A 17,865-nucleotide genomic window follows, 5' to 3' on the forward strand; every position below is an offset into this window, starting at 1 on the left:
TGAGAGAGAGAGAGAGAGAGAGAGAGAGAGAGAGAGAGCGAGAGCGAGAGAGAGAGAGAGAGAGAGAGATCCTGGACTACATCCTACTCCGATTGTAGACACATCACTTACAGTCAGTTTAAGGGCCTTGGCCTTGAAAACGAATCTTTATACCCCTCCTCCCCTTCCTCTACCTTTCTCACCCACTTCTATTCAATGACAGGAGGCACACAGGCTGAATTAGAGCTACATGAGGAAGTGTACAGTATTATCAGGTGTAATATCTCGGTTAACCCAGAGCTAAAGTCTCATGTAATTGGTCAGCTGCTCTATGAAGTTCTGCGCTCATACATGTTAAGAGAAGAGATGAAGAGATGCTACAAACAGGAGCGGAACCGGGAACGAGGCACCCTCGCTCTTCGCAAGTTACGAGTAAGTCTATAGGCCATATAACCAGTGACGAAAAACCCAAGCACCGGATCTACTGCTGCTCTTCAGCTATCAGTGCCGATAGTATAAAGACAGATCTATGGTATCATTTATGTTTACGTAGTCTGTATACGAGATCATCAGGTGTAAAGTCAACCGTAGCAGTACTCCAAGGCAGCATGTCCTTCGTCTGTCATTCCTCTAATCTATACGAGCTCAGCCAAATATTCAACATGCAAAATCACTCAACAGGGTGTGTGTGTTTCTGACGTGCCCTGTTCTTTCACAGAGGCCGTATCTCATGCTGGGTGGTGACAGTTTGAATGGGAGGACACTGGAAAATATGCAACACCCCTGGGTGTTTGGCCTGTTTTGTCATGCAAATCAGAACAAAATCTGGGATCCAACTCAGAAAGAAACACAGGCCTATAAACTATGTTGGCATATGCATCATATTATGAAGTAAGACCAGTATGGGAACTTTTAGAGTTACATTGCATTCATGTTCTGTTGAGTCATCCCTGTGTCCATTGGGGTCAAGTGCACTGCACACAATGTAGGTAATCAGTGCATGTGTATGTATGCGTGTGCATGCACGTGTGTTAAAACTTCTTAAAACCTCATAGAGCTTCTCTCTTCACCCCTGAAGGAGTTGTGATTAATGGAACAACTGCAGACCCTGATATTGAGAGTGTTCTTTCTGTAATCAAGTTCTGGCACAGTATGACATCAGTACTTTTAATTATTTACAGATAAGGAACAAATCCCCTGTACCTCCCAGGTGATGTCATACGACCCCTGACCCATGACTCATGCTCTGAGCCGTCCTGAGCTGAGTGAGATCACAGAACTGACACTCATTCTCGCTTCCCTCAACCGCTCCACGGCTGTCTCTGCTCTGAGATCAGTTAGAGGTTCAATTAGATGTGCGACCTGCCTCCATCTGCAGACTGCAGATCTTAACCACCTCCCTGGGACCTTTGAAACAATGCAATCCGGCACCAGAACAGCACAGCAGTGGGACTGTGAACATCAATAAAGAACAGTCTAACTCGCTGTAACCTCGATGAAAACAAGATGTTCGATAGGAAAATTATGAGACTGAGAGCAAACCAGGACAGCACCAATGACTGTATGTGGTCCCGTGTGGCTCAGTTGGTAGAGCATGGTGTTTGCAACGGCAGGGTTGTGGGTTCAATTCCCACGGGGGACCAGTACGGAGAAAAAATGTATGAAATGTATGCATTCACTACTGTAAGTCACTCTGGATAAGAGCGTCTGCTAAATGATGTAAATGTACAGTACCAGTCAAAGGTTTGGACACACCTACTCATTCAAGGGTTTTTCTTTATTTTCTACATTGTAGAAGAATAGTGAAGACATCAGAACTATGAAATAACACATATGGAACCACGTAGACACCAAAAATGTCACGTCTGCTCCCGCTCTTCCCTCCCCTGGCGCTTGAGGGCGCCAGGCTGCCCTGCATCACACACTCCTATCGTCCATTACGCACACCTGCTTTCCCTCGTCATGCGCATCAGCAATATTGGACTCACCTGGACTCACTCATCGCCTGTTTATTTCCTCCACTATATTTATCAGTTTCCCTTGCTCTGTTCCCTGCTGCTGCATTCATTGTTTTTGTTTGTGTTACTCGTTTGCTGAAGCTGTTCCTGTCTCGTTCCCTTTCAGTTCTATATTAAATGTTTGACTCTCCGTACCTGCTTCGTCTCTCCAGCGTCCTCCCATGTGACAAAAAAAGTGTTAAATCAAAATATATGTTATATTTGAGATTCTTCAAAGTAGCCACCCTTCGCCTTGATGACAGCTTTGCACACTCTCTGCATTCTCTCAACCAGCTTCATGAGGTAGTCACCTGGAATGCATTTCAATTAAAAGGTGTGCCTTTTTAAAAGTTAATTTGTGGAATTTCTTTCCTTCTTAACACGTTTGAGCAATCAGTTGTGTTGTGACAAGGTAGGGGTGGTATACAGAAGATAGCCCTATTTGGTAAAAGACCAAGTCCATATCATTATCAAGGCTCAGGCTAAGACCCAGATGCAGGTGGATAGTACGAGTCTCAGAGTTTATTATAGTACAAGGTGCAGGCAAAGGGTAAGTCAAGGCAGGCAAAGAGTCGTAATCCAAATCAGAGTCAGGCAGGTACAGGACGGCAGGCAGGATCAGGGTCAGGACAGGCAGAAAGGTCAGAACTGGGAAAAATAAAAATAAATAAAAACCCTTGAATAAGTAGGTGTGTCCAAACTTTTGACTGGTACTTGTATGTGTGAGGTACAGGGTTTTGACAGCGGTTCACTGGAGGTTTCAGTTCACTGCTCAGGGACAATGCTTATCTTCCTCTTTAGTAGTGGTCTGACTCTAAGAACGCTGATCAGAATGACTTAATGACGTCTAAAACCAATATACAATACTTTAATCTCCACTGTTCCTGGATAAAGATCCAGGTTTAAGAAAGGGTTTAGGGAAAAGAGCACAAGTTAAAATTAAAACCTTTCCAAAATAAGAGAGAAGGAAAACCTCTCCAGTGTTGAATTAGGCTACTCCGACCGCTTTCCTTGCCCTACAGTGCATTACAGTATAATAATATCACACCGAAGCAAACTGAAGTGATTGTCTCTTGCGAAGTAAACTACCCAGTGTCCACTGCTACCCCCCCCCCCCCCCCCCCCCCCCCCCACAGTAGATGGATACACTAGATGGATACACATAAGCATGTGTGATCAGGTGAGAGCCAGTGGACTGAGAGGACTGAGAGCCGGTGTTATTCTAACCTCAGTGCTTCACAGTAATGCTCAGTAAAGCCACTCTATCCAAACACTGGGGTGAGATGCCCTGCCTTGTTGAGTCACGCAGCTTCTGACCAACACTTCTAACACACGCAAATAGTGATCAGCGTTGCCGTGCAAACATGAGTGGTAGTGGAAAATTAAGTTGGCCTACAATAGTTGGTCTACAGTAGTTGGCCTACAGTAGTTGGCCTACAGTAGTTGACCTACAGTAGTTGACCTACAGTAGTTGACCTACAGCGGCTCTCACCTGACCACACATGCTTATGTGGCTTTTGTCTGGTTTAAAAATAGAGTTAAGAGAGGGTGTAAGAGGTCAGAGGGGAATCAGACACAATCAATGCTGACCATATCTTGAGTGCTCATACTTCTCCCATAAATTTCAAATTTCAAAGTACATGCATACTTCCAGTTATATAACTATGCAACAGCTTTTTAGAGTAAAGTATCACTTCTCCCTAGTCTCTCTGGCGTGCATCTTCCATTTAACTATGGATAAACACTTCAGCTCCAACTTCTGGCTCCTTTGGCTTCCACCTATGATTCCAAACTCCAAGAACACTATTATTTTTCCTCCAGCACAGTTTAATTAAACCGTTTCTTATTCCCACATTTCCGTGGGTATTGTGTAATACTGTCAGCTGGGACATGCATTACTTTGATTCAGTAGTAATGAGCTGATTGGGAGCCCAACATTCACAAGGAACTGAGGTTAGATAGATAACAGACTGGACACTGTTGATTGACCAGGATCAGGATATTGATCTATTACTCCAACTTCACCAAGGCGTAATGATAACAAGACCTTCTCTATACCCTTAACTCCCTCCAACATTGTGTTTTCTATAAACATTTCTATCAGATTCTTACAGGACGACCCTAAATGTCAGCGTAATGGTTTGCAACTGCTGTGATTAAAGTAGATTCTTAGCGGGCAAATGGGGATTCTAAAGGCACCTGGCCTCGAAGCCTCACATTCCATTCCTGCATGTTGCATTCCCTCCTTCCCTGATGGGAGAGGGAGCTGATCAAATGGACAATGAGCCCTCTCTGGGTACCCCTGACCAGAATTCCCACACGTCCATGGAATCCAAATCATCTGTAGTATGTTACTGTGTGACTGCCTGCATCAAACACCCAAGCTCCCTCTGATGAGAAGGCCAGGGCCTAATGATCTGTGGGGCCAGTGGAGGCCTGGGACTAAAGTTAGGTTGGGTCCCCATGTCTACTCCCACATAGCCAGCCAGACCCTGGCAGTCATGACCAGCTGTCACTCAGGGTACACACATGCTCCTGGTCAATGCTGTAGAAAATCGATCCCCATCACTTTAGCCGTGTTTTATCTGCGGTGCGTGCAGCAGACTTAGGGGAAGTCCCACCACTTTAGATTGGGACACAACATACTGGTCAAATGATCATTAAAAAAGTAACAAAATTTGGCTACAGCGCCACCACATACTGTACATACAATCCAAATTTCGACCACAACGTGTGTGGACATGCTGTGAAATAAACAAACTTAGTTGGAGAGCCTGATTGAGCCAGTGGATATGATCTCCTTCCCAGACCTCTCTAGCGTTGGTGTTGTTTGTGTGAGGTCTGTACCTCCTCTGCCAGTGCCAGCGCCAGCGCTCCTCCAGAGGTTCTTCGCAGACTGCATAGCCGAATGGTCCTTATTAGGCCTGTAATGTCAGCAATGGTAAGTAGATAGCTCCTACTCCCTTAGACACTAGTGCCAGCAGCTGCCGGAATTACAGGGACCCTCCAAAGTCTTTGGAAAAATCAATAGTTTGATTTGGGGAGTTTGATATATCCACGCTATGAATCCAACGTGACTAAATATGGGCTGGGAACTGTGCCTCAGCACGAAGGAGTTTGGCAATGTACCACGCCTGCAGACACTTATAAAATGCAATGAGATCCCAAGGCTCTTCCATCTTAACAAGGAAAACATGACCTCGCCAGAAAATACCAGAATTTCAATGAACGGATATTTCAATCAAACTTGACTCGTGAATGTGGAAGAAATTGCCTAGAATCAAATATTAGTATTACAGTTTTTACAAGTCCCACTCCCTATTTCCCATGTAGTGGTACAAATTGGTCTGTCTCAGCTTTCTGCAGACACATTCCTTTGCAGACAAGCAATGACCTTTGAAGTCCTAACAGACGTGTTCCAGAGACAAATTTAGTTAAACTGAAGAGTGATGACGTCTGTTGTCGGTTGAGACAGCTGATCACACTTACATTATACACATTTCTCGTTGATTGATGTCATAGCATTACATTACACGTGGAAATTCTGTTTATTTCACTTGGAATTTCTTAAAAGTTCAGAGATGATGGTCTCTGCTGACATTTTGTATTTGTATTTATTAAGGATTCCCTTTAGCTGCTGCCAAGGCTACTCTTCCTGGGGTCTAAACAAGATTAACAAGAAAAATGTGTATATAATAGAGCGCATGATCACCACTACTATACCACTACATATCTACAATACAACATGTATAATACCACAATGCAACAATATTGCAACATTACAATGTATGTTTGTGTAGAGTGTGTGTGTTAGCGTGTGTGCGTATGTGTGTGTGCCTGTTTGTGTGTGTCTCTTCACAGTCCGCATTGTTCCATAACATTTAGTTTTATATGTGTTTTAAATCTGATTTTACTGCTCGCTTGAGTTACTTGATGTGGAATATAGTTCATTGTAGTCATCATCCCTGTCTTGTTGGCTACTTTACATACATGTTGACATCGTACATCTAATGATCTACTTCTATTTATACTCTGCATCAATATTTCTTACGCCTGACATGTCATCCTGCCAGAGCAATGTAAATTTCCCTACCAGGTTTCAACTCATAGTATCCCCTTCATCATCACAGTCTTCTGATTGCGTTGGTTCAATTTAGAGGTTCCACCATTAGCAAACACGGGCTCTTCAACATGAGGACCACAGTGTCTTAACAGTGCCATGTGCAGTGCCTTTGGAAAGTATACAGACCCCTTGACTTTTTCCACATTTTGTTAAGTTACAGCCTTATTCTAAAATGGATTAAAGTGTTGGTTTTTTTGCTTCATAAATCTACACACAACACCTTATAATAATAATAAAGCAAAACCTGTTTAAAAAACCCTGGAAAAATCACATTCACATAAGTATTCAGGCTCTTTAATCAGTACTTTGTTGAAGCACCTTTGGCAGCGTTACAGCCTTGAGTCTTCTTGGGTATGACTCTACAAGCTTGGAACACCTGTATTTGGGGAGTTTCTCCCATTCTTCTCCGCAGATCCTCTCAAGCTCTGTTAGGTTGAATGGGGAGCGTCGCTGCACAGCTATTTTCAGGTCTCTCCAGAGACCTGAAAATCGGGTTCAAGTCCGGGCTCTGGCTGGACAGAGTGGCCCAGAGTGCGGGCTCTCAAGGACAGAGTGGCCCAGAGTGGGCCACTCAAGGGCATTCAGAGACTTGTCCCAAAGCCACTTCTGCGTTGTCTTGGCTGTGTGCTTAGAGTCGTTGTCCTGTTGGAAGGTATACCTTCACCTCAAGGATCTCTCTGCACTTTACTCCATTCATCTTTTCCTCAATCCGGACTAGTCTCCCAGTCCCTGCTGCTGAAAAACATCCCCACAGCATGATGCTGCCACCCCCATGCTTCACTGTAGGAATGGTGCCAGGTTTCTTCCAGACCTGACATTGGCGTTCAGGCCAAAAAGTTCAATCTTGGTTTCATCAGACCAGAGAATCTTATTTCTTATCGTCTCAGAGTCTTTAGGTGCCTTTTGGCAAACTCCAAGTGGGCTGTCATGTGCCTTTTACTGAGGAGTGGCTTCCGTCTGGCCACTCTACCATAAAGGCCTGATTAGTGGAGTGCTGCAGAGATGGTTGTCTTTTGGAAGGTTCTCCCATCTCCACAGAGGAACTCTGAAGCTCTGTCAGAGTGACCATCGGGTTCTTGGTCACCTCCCTGATCAAGGCCCTTCTCCCCCGATTTCTCAGTTTGGCCGGGCAGACAGCTCTAGGAGGAGTCTTGGTTCCAAACTTCTCCCATTGAAGAATAATGGAGGCCACTGTGTTCTTGGGGACCTTAAATGCTGCAGATATTTTTTGGTACCCTTCCCCAGATCTGTGCTTCGATAAAATCCTGTCTCGAAGCTCTACGGACAACTCCTTTGAACTCATGGCTTGGTTTTTGCTCTGACATGCACTGTCAACTGTGGGACCTTATATAGACAGGTGTGTGCCTTTCCAAATTATGTTCAATCAATTGAGTTTACCGCAGGTGGACTCCAATCAAGTTGTAGAAACATCTCAAGGACGATCCATGGAAACCGGACACACCTGAGCCCAATTTCAGGTCTCATAGCAAAAGGTCTGAATACTTATGTAAATAAGGTATTTCTGTTTTTTATTTTGAATAGATCTGCAAAAAAAGTAAAAAATGTGCACATACAAGTATCTCCATATGTTCTGAACAAGAACTGTGCTGTTGGTTAAGGGCTTGTAAGTAAGCACTTCACAGTAAGGTCTACACCTGTTGTATTCGGCGCATGTGATTTGATGTTTGCATGTGCTGCATTTTTTTACATTTTAGTTATTTAGCAGATGCTCTTATCCAGAGCGACTTACAGTAGTGAAGGCAGACATTTCATACATTTTTTTTCTCCATACTGGTCCCCCGTGGGAATTGAACCCACAACCCTGGCATTGCAAACACCATGCTCTACCAACTGAGCCACACTGGACCTGCATCGCACAATAGATGTGATCTTCTCAACTCTACTGTGCTGGGTAGCAACCCAATTCATTTGATCTATTGAGGGAGCATCATGGAGTAGGTTTACATAATCTGTAAATGAACACCAACCAATCAAGAACCAAATTCCTTGAGTAACGTGACGTGATTGGATATAATGTTTAAAAGGAGATTCTGAGGGGCGTGGATCATGGGTCATGTTCAGGATGTTGCATAAAGGCCATAGAGTCTGCAAATTAGACATGGGTGAAGCACACTCAGATACAGTAGACTTACACACTAAATCATGAAGTCAGTCATTTCTCTGAAGTCTAAAATTAGAATTCCACTGAACCACTCTGGAAATCCACAGGCCCAGCCAGGTGGTCTCTGCATGAAGTTCCATACAGTTCAAATGATAACTACAGTAAGTCTCTCTTCAGGGGAATTCGAAGTCTCCATACATGAACCTTTCAAAAGTTCAGCAGCCAGTTTATTTGCATGACTACTATTTCTAGCTAGAAGAGATGGCGAAGGTCAGTTGGAATAGGGTCAGAACCATTTGCAATGACCCAAGATACTGATGACCTATATAGATAAATACAGTACCAGTCAAAAGTTTCGACACACCTACTCATTCAAGGGTTTTTCTTTAATTTGACTATTTTCTACTTTGTAGAATAATAGTGAAGACATGAATACTATGAAATAACACATATGGAATCATGTAGTAACCAAACAAGTGTTAAACACATCAAAATATATTTTATATTTGAGATTCTTCAAAGTAGCTACCATTTGCCTTGATGACAGCTTTGCATACTCTTGGCACTTTTTTGGTTACTACATTATTTAATATGTGTTATTTCATAGTTTTGATGTCTTCACTATTATTCTACAATGTAGAATGTACAATTTCTTTAAAAATAAAGAAAAACCCTTGAATGAGTAGGTGTGTCCAAACTTTTGACTGGTACTGTATGTGACATACAGAAGGCTTAGGGTTCCTTTTAGATATCATATAGAAAGAGAGGACTTCTCCAGTCACAATATTAGTAGAATGTCATGTTGGTTCACAATGAGCTTTATCAAAGAGCAAAGACCACCAACTGCATGGCCATACAATTTATGCTGCTGAAGCACTGTGGTTTTTCTTCATACTTCAAAACATGGAAATGTAACCTGTATCCACTCTATGTAAAACCCAGGCCTGGGACACATTCTTTACATTCATGACCTAGGGTCTAGTGATAGGGGTGATGGGGACAACATGGGTCGGGGACAGCTGTTGCTGAGTCTCCCTACCAGGTTTGAAGGCTGCACCACAGTGACCACTGGGAGAATAGTGACCAGCCCCAGCACCCTCTGTCTGGCCACAACCAGAGTCAGGGTCACTCCTCCAACTTCCCCCACTACCACAACACACTTCCTGTAGTCTGACCCACCACCACAACACACTCCAGGCTGTATCACAACGGGCTGTGATTGGGAGTCCCATAGGGCGGCGCACAGTTGGCCCTGCGTCGTCCGGGTTAGGGTTTGGCCGTGGTAGGCCGTCATTGTAAATAAGAATTTGTTCTTAAAGGATCCGACCCTTTTTTCAATTTCATCTAAAATGACACCCAAATCTAACTGCCTGTAGCTCAGGACCTGAAGCAAAGATATGCATATTCTTGAAACCATTTGAAAGGAAACACTTTGAAGTTTGTGGAAATGTGACATTAATGTAGGAAAATATAACACATTAGATCTGCGTTTTTTTGTATTTTTTTGAAATGCAAGAGAAAGACCATAATGTATTATTTGAGCCTAGGTGAAATTTAGACTTTGGCCACCAGATGACATCAGTGTATGTGAAACATTTTTGACAGATCCAATGAACCATTGCATTTCTGTTCAAAATGTTGTATCAACACTGGCCAAATGTGCCTAATTGGTTTATTAATACATTTTGAAGTTCATAACTGTGCACTCTCCTCAAACAATAGCATGGCATTCTTTCACTGTAATAGCTACTGTACATTGGACAGTTCAGTTAGATTAATAAGAATTTAAGCTTTCTGCCAATATCAGATATGTCTATGTCCTGGGAAAATTTCTTGTTACTTACAACCTCAGGCTAATCACATTATCCTACGTTAGCTCAACAGTCCTGTGGGGGACCCACCGATCCTGTAGAGGTTATCTGACTTGCCTAGTTAAATAATAGTTAAATAAATAAAAAATAAAATATTGGCAGTCTGGCCCACTCCCACAACACACTATAGGCAGTCTGGCCCAGTGGCGGTCAGTGCAGTTTAAGATGAGGGAGGACCATTTTTGTTTTTTATGAGCATGGCCTTATTTCCTTTACAGCATATTGGATGACTTTCATTCATATTCCATTCACCCAGTTCAATGTAACAGTGATAAGTTTAGGGTACTACATGATTCTCAAATTTTCCCTATAACCATCATGAGGTTGCTACAACCTTGCCTATAAATTAACATTTACAACGTAGGTGCACACAGGTCGTGAGACAAATTTGAGGTGACATTAGTCCAACAGTTGCAAACAATAATTTCTATTGGGCAAATTCAGGTATGTTTATCCCTGTTATGTTCTGTTTGCTCCTGTATAACAAATGTTTCTCAACAGAATCGGCTAAATGAATACACCCTGATCACACGTGAACAGAGTTCACTTTCATAACAGCCACATTGTATTCCTTTTTTTCCCTTCGCTTGTGGACTTTAATGCAAAACAAATCAGCTGTATGTGACCAAGCGAAAAAGCCTTTCCAAGCCAAACCTCTACAAACAGCCTATATCGTTGTCACCATATTAGCTAAAGTAACGTCATAGTCAGCAAAGCTAATAGAACTAATGCGTTAGTAAACCCGCTACAATCATGCAGTAACGTTAGTGTACTGTCAGTAAGCATCCCTCTGTTTCAGTAGGCTAAACTAGCTAGCTGCATTTGCTAGCTAAGTAAGTGAAACTGAAAGTAAAAAAAAAATACAAACTCTCTATTTCTCTCTTGCTTCTCCTTCATTTTGGAAGAAATTAATTTGTTCAAAACTGTTCAACTATTGTCTATCTCTCTCTTTGAGTCAACTACTCACCACATTTTATAAACTGCAGTGCTAGCTAGCTGTAGCTTATGCTTTCAGTAATTCTCTGATCCTTTGATTGGGTGGACAACATGTCAGTTTATGCTGCAAGAGCTCTGATAGGCTTGAGGACATCCTCCGGAAGTTGTCATAATTACTGTTTAAGTCTATGGATGGGTAGTGAGAACCGTGAGCCTTCTAGGTTTTGTATTGAAGTCAATGTACCCAGAGGAGGACAGAAGCTAGCTGTTGTCACGATTTCTGCCGAAGTCAATGCCCCTCCTTGCTCGGGTGGTGCTCGGCGGTCGACGTCACCGGTCTTCTAGCCATCATCGATCAGTTTTTCATTTTCCATTGGTTTTGTCTTGTCTTCCTACACACATGTTCCCAATCCAATTAATCATGTTGTGTATTTAACCCTCTGTTTCCCCGCATGTCCTTGTCGGTGATTGTTTTGATGTTATGTTACGTGGGTTTGTGTATCGGGGTGCGACGGGTAATTTTACCCATTTATTTTGTAAACTGGTTTTGGAGTTGGTTTTGTTATTAAATACTCCATATTAACTAACTTGGTTTCTCCTGCGCCTGACTTCCCTGCCACCTACATACAAGAACATGACAGCTGTCCTCCGGCTACACCATGGTGCTACCCTATATAGTGCTGTTGAGGCTACTGTAGACCTTCTTTGCAAAATAGTGTGTTTTAATGAAATATTTGGTGACGTGATTATATTTAGTATAGTGTAATCTAAAAATTATAACTTTTTAAATGTTTCAAAATTGTCATTTTTATGAAATTCACTGAGGAGGATGGTCCTCCTCTTCTTCCTCTGGCCCAAACCCACAACACACTATAAGCAGAAACATGCCTTCTCAATGTCACAGGAGTGATGAGTTGGACCATTGAGTTGGCCACGTGAAGCAGACCTCTGTTGCCATTCATATGGTGAAAAAAATACATTTCAATATACACTGGACAAAAATATTAATGCAACATGTAAAGTGTTGGTCCGATGTTTCATGAGTTTAAATAAAATATCTCAGAAATGGTCTGTATGCACAAAAAGCTTACTTCTGTCAAATGTTGTGCAAAATGTGTTTACATCCTTGTTAGTGAGCATTTATCCTTTGCCAAGATAATCTATCCACCTGACAGGTGTGGAATATCAAGAAGATGATTAAACAGCATGATCATTACAAAGGTGCACCTTGTGCTGGGGACAATAAAAAATCACAACAATGCCACATATGTCTCAAGTTTTGACGGAGTGTGCAATTGGCATGCTGATTGCAGGAATATCCACCAGAGCTTTTGCCATAGAATGTAATGTTAATTTCTCTACCATAAGCCACCGCCAACGTTGTTTTAGAGAATTTGGCAGTACGTCCAATTGGCCTCACATCCGCAGACCCCATATAACCACGCCAGCCCAGGTCTTCCACATCCGGCTTAATCACCTGCGGGAACACCTGAAACAAGTCACCCGGACAGCTGATGAAACTGTGGGTTTGCACAACCAAAAACTGTCTGCAGAAACTGTCAGAAACCATCTCAGGGAAGTACATCTGCGTGCTAGTCTTACACACCAGGGTCTTGACCTGACTGCAGTTCGGTGTCGTAACTGACTTCAGTGGTCAAATGTTCACCTTCGATGGCCACTGGCACGCTGGAGCAGTGTGCTCTTCACGGATGAATCCCAGTTTCAACTGTACCGGGCAGATGGCAGACAGCGTGTATGGCGTCGTGTGGGCGAACGGTTTGCTGATGTCAATGTTGTGAACAGAGTGCCACCATGGTGACGATGGTGTTATGGTATGGGCAGGTATAAACTATGGGCAATGAACACAATTGCATTTTATCGATGGCAATTTGAATCCGCAGAGATACCATGACGAGATCCTGAGGCCTATTGTCGCGCCATTCATCCGCTGCCATCACCTCGTGTTTCAGCATGATAATGCACAGCCCCATATCGCAAGGATCTGTACACAATTCCTGGAAGCTGAAAATGTCCCAGTTCTTCCATGGCCTGCATACTCACCAGACATGTCACCCATGTTTGGGATGCTCTGGATCGACATGTACGACAGCATGTTCCAGTTCCCGCCAATATCCAGCAACTTCCCACAGCCATTGAAGAGGAGTGGGACAACATTCCACAGTTCACAATCAACAGCCTGATCAACTCTACGCGTAGGAGATGTGTCACGCTGCATGAGGCAAATGGTGGTCACACCAGATACTGACTGGTTTTCTGATACACAGATGCATATCTCTTTTCCCAGTCATGTGAAATCCATAGATTAGGGCCTAATGAATTAATTGCAATTTACTGATTTCCTCATATGAACTTTAACTCAGTAAAAACTTGAAATTGTTGCATGTTGCATTTATATATTTTTTCAATATCAATGGCAAAAAATGTATTTCAAATACATGTAGATACTGTACATTTGCATCTTTGCTAAAATGCATGTAAAGCCTTAAAATGCATTCCAGAGGTGTGTTGGATTTTTTTTTTAAGGAATAGTTTCACCATATTAAAACGAGAGTTCAGTTCACATAACAGGGTTGACTTGTAAATTAATCACTAATCACCTGAAATAAATAATTATCTTCAGAAATAACTTCGTCAAAGCAACAAACTTTACAATGATGGTGAAAACTTGGAGAATTTTTGGGGATGAGTGGGTTAAAATCTTCCTAGAAGTCACAGAGGGTATATAGCATTTTGGAACAAAACTCTTCAAATATGACTGTGAGATAGATTGGAATAGTGCAGGAGATTGTGTGTGCTCTATTCATTCTATTTCTATCTTCAACATGCAGTTCCAGATACAGCCCTGCCATTGGTTGAAAGCGGCCCATCTCATAGTTTCAGAAAGGTATCCACTTCCTGAGATCTGTATTCAAAAATGGTTTTTAAGTAGTTGCTTTCTCGGATCTGCATTAAAATAGTTTCGAAAAGTAGTCACTTTCTGAGATCTGTATTCAAATAGTTTTAAAAAGTAGTACTTTTTGGGATCTGTATTCAAATAGTTGTAGTCACCTCCAAAGTAACTATTTATTCCCCTGGAATAGTTACTTTCCCCAAAGCGTAGTTAAAACTGTAGTTATCCCAGGTCTGGTGCTGATGGCAGTGCACTGGACAGTGGACACATGCCCAGGGGATATAACCACCCCTTATGCACTCTCTATAACTAGAATATTGGATACGTTCTATCCAACAATCTAGACATTCCAAAGCCTAGTGCATGATGTATCCTACAGTAACAGTACTGGATGTACATTCACTATTGTGCTGTGTTGTCTTCCACTGCTGATAGAGCTACATTACCTCACAGCTTAGCCATGTCCTTGTCATCTCAATGATCAGAAGGAAGTGATGCAATATCATAATTATTTAGTGACGTGAGATGCTCTGTGACAACGGCAAACTCAGTGGAAAGGGAAGCAGTTTGAGTAAGCTAGTGCCCTCTCTGCACCTGTGGCACTTGTATGATTTAGCTTGGTCTGTCTGACTTAATATCTCTTCAAACATTGTAAAACACAGGACCAGTTTTAATACTGTGTGTCACGGTTGTCGTAGGGTAAAGTGGACCAAGACGCAGCGGGGAAATGTGCACTCATCTTCTTTTATTTAAACGGACAAAGACGGTAAACCAAAATAAATACGTACACAAAAAAAAACACAACGACAAATAACAGGCCGGTAAGGCACAGAGCTATACATAGCACAATCTCCCACAAAACACTAAAACAAACACACACCTATATATAGGACTCTCAGAGGCAACTAGAAAACACCTGCCTCCAATTGAGAGTCCAATCCCCAGTAAACTAAACATAGAAATATAAAGAACTAGACTAAACATAGAAATACATTAACATAGACCAGTGCCCAAAACCCAGAATAATAAATCAAATACACCACTAAACACACAACCACCCCGCACCACATAAAACAAATACCCTCTGCCACGTCCTGACCAAACTACAATAACAAAATAACCCCTAAACTGGTCAGGATGTGACACTGTGTCTGATTCTCACAGGTATGTGAATGAACTGTGGTGACCCCTGGAAGCAAAACGCTCACATGTGTAAAGTAAACTACTGACACAAACATTTGGAAAGGATCTCCTTATCCCTGACCTGGACAAAGTGCCAAAAATGTTCATGGCGGATATCTCGCTCTCCCCTCCTCCATGTATCAACCATGATATCATTAAGTGCTGGAGGACCACATCAGCTCGAGTGGGAAAAACACAAGTATCTCTACTATCTCTCCCAGAGCTGGTCTGGATTAGGAGCACGACAGAGACAGATAGGTGCTGAGGAGATGAATGACAGTTAACCTAAAGTATGCCTGTACTGCACTCCCTTTAACCCTTTAAAAGAGAGATATGTTGCAGATTTCGTTTTGGCCCAGCTAGACAGTGTGATGTATGCCTTGACAAATGGATTACAGTTCATGAGAACCAAATGTACATGACTGTTCTGTGATTTATGGCATGGTGATAAATGAAATAATTGAACACCATTCAAATTAATTAATAACCAGGTAGAAAGTTGAGACCCCCTATACAAGGTTCAGGGAAGAGATCTATTCCAAATGTAAACAGAGGAATCTGGATTAGCTGTTCCTTATCTTCCAGCTTAAATATCTCAGGAGAACATCATTTGTCTGGATTACGTTGTCAGCTTGAAGTCCTCAGAAAGTTCTTCTCACTAGTTAAATGCTAGAAGGGTTTCTCACACTGCTTTTACATAACAATGACAGAGGAATAAGTAGTGATTTATAGGAAATGCTAGATTAATGACTCGCTAGACCCGTGTCTAGCTTCTTGCTAATGACCATTCTACCTCCTGAGAACAGTCAAAATACCTTTACTCTCTTAAAAAACATGTCATCAACTCAATGTGTTTTAATTCATGTGGACACCATGGATTTTAACCCACTCATACTGCACAAAGCAGGCAGCCATTTCCATTGAAATAGATGGTATTCCGACACACATTACTCCCTAACCTACAGTATACCAGTGGAGAACAGCACTGGCAAAGTCCAGCAACAGTAATAGTCTTCTCTGCATTTCAAACTCAGAATACTAGAGCATTTCAGCTGATAAGCTTAGCTCCTGCCACGGCACGGGCAAATGGATTAACTGTTTAGAGAGGAGAGACGCATGCTTTCACTACTTAATGCGCACTATGTAGAAGACAGTTACCCGTACTTTCTGACCTGTTCTTTCTGGTCCCCAGGGTTAGGTTTGGAGTGGTGCTGAAGGTAATCCTACAGGAGACTCAGTCTGTCCTTCCGTATGTGAATGTCCTCTGACGACCTCTTCTTATTCCTCTTCTCACTACTACTCCTGCTCATCTGCCTTGTTACAGAGTGAATACCATCACAACGGACCAGCTCTGCTCTCTCATTTCTCCTCCTCTAGGATTCCAGGTCAAGAAGAAAATGCTACAGCAAAGAGATCTGGGTCTCTCTCTCGCTCTACTCGCTTATCCACTCTCCCTACTCCCCTCTCTCATACACACATTCTCTTTACACTCTCCCCTCTCTCTCTCTCTCTCTCTCTCTCTCTCTCTCTCTCTCTCTCCCCTTTCTCTTTCTCTGTAAGTCAGCCAAGGAAATACACTCTTTGAGGAGTCAGTGAGGGAGTGCTTGTGACAGAGAGAGAATGGAAGGGAGTAAGGGTGAGGAAGTCTGTGTTTGAAAGGAGCCATTGCTCAGCAGGGAGAGAGAGGTGCAGCAGTATGATGTCCTTTGTCACATGTCCAGGTCTTTTCATTTACTCTTCCTTTGTCCCCAGTCTTTCGGTGTGTAGACGGAGGCTAAAGCATGGGTGTATATTTAACTACTCTGCTGCAGTCACTAGGAGTTGTTAGCAGTTGAAGGCGTTTGTTTGGAGGCTCGCTGCCTGGCTAGCTGGCTCCCTGGCTCCCTGGCTCCCCTCTCCACTCTTGACAGCTGAGCACTGGGCACACCACGTCATTTCAACATGGAAATGTGGGTAATATTTGGTTGAGACGTTGATCAATGACATTTCAACCTTTATTCACACACTCAAAAAGACAGCCAGAAGTTTGTTGAATTCCTAATGTGTTACAACTAAAAGCACAACCAAATTCCAACAAAAAATATTCGATTTTTGGTTTAGTTGTCATCAACCATTTAAAAGCACAGAAAAGGCCTAGATCAGATCACACGTTAACCGGCAATAGCCGACACCCGCATAGCTGGTGCTTTGGTGGTGTCTGAGGTAGAGCTGTCAAATCAGAGGCTGCTCGTGTGGTCATTGTCACAAAGTCACACCCGTCTCACTTTTGTGAGAAGTTCAGAATGAGAATGTGTAGACTAAATAGAAATAAGGCATGAGGAGGTGTGGTATATGGCCAATATACCACGGCTAAGAGCTGTTCTTAGGCAAGACGCATCACGGAGTGCTTGGACACAGCCCTTAGCCGTGGTATATTGGCCATATACCACAAGCCCTAGAGGTGCCTATTGCTATTATAAACTGGTTACCAACATAATTAGGGCAGTAAAACATTTTTTTTTGTCATATCTGTGGTATACGGTCTGATAAACCACAGCTGTCAGCCAATCACCATTCAGGGCTCGAACCACCCAGTTTATAAATAGAAATAATCGAGGTGTAGATTACATCTCACATTTCAGTGTTCGAACAAGGCTGATTTGTCTTAATGCAACTCTGTGCAGCCAATGGCAATGTTTGCTTTAAGTATAATGCTGGGAGCCGCTTGTGGATTTGACAGCTCTAACGCAGGTCCATCTCAGACA

At 42.6% G+C, this 17,865-nt stretch overlaps 1 protein-coding gene across 2 annotated transcripts in view; it reads right to left on the reverse strand.

The window, feature by feature from the left end:
• The window catches only part of LOC115162482 (filamin-A-interacting protein 1), a 35,407-nt gene extending 18,837 nt beyond the window's left edge, over positions 1-16,570 (reverse strand). The window contains exon 1 of one of the 2 annotated variants that reach the window (XM_029713817.1): positions 16,294-16,570. The gene's annotated coding sequence lies outside the window, so the exon portion shown is untranslated. Of the gene's footprint in view, positions 1-16,285 lie in introns of both variants that reach the window. The other variant, XM_029713818.1, reaches the window with a different exon arrangement.
• Between the last annotated feature and the right edge of the window lie 1,295 nt (positions 16,571-17,865).

This window comes from Salmo trutta, chromosome 25, assembly GCF_901001165.1.
Source record: "Salmo trutta chromosome 25, fSalTru1.1, whole genome shotgun sequence".
Classification (NCBI taxonomy): Eukaryota; Metazoa; Chordata; class Actinopteri; order Salmoniformes; family Salmonidae; genus Salmo; species Salmo trutta.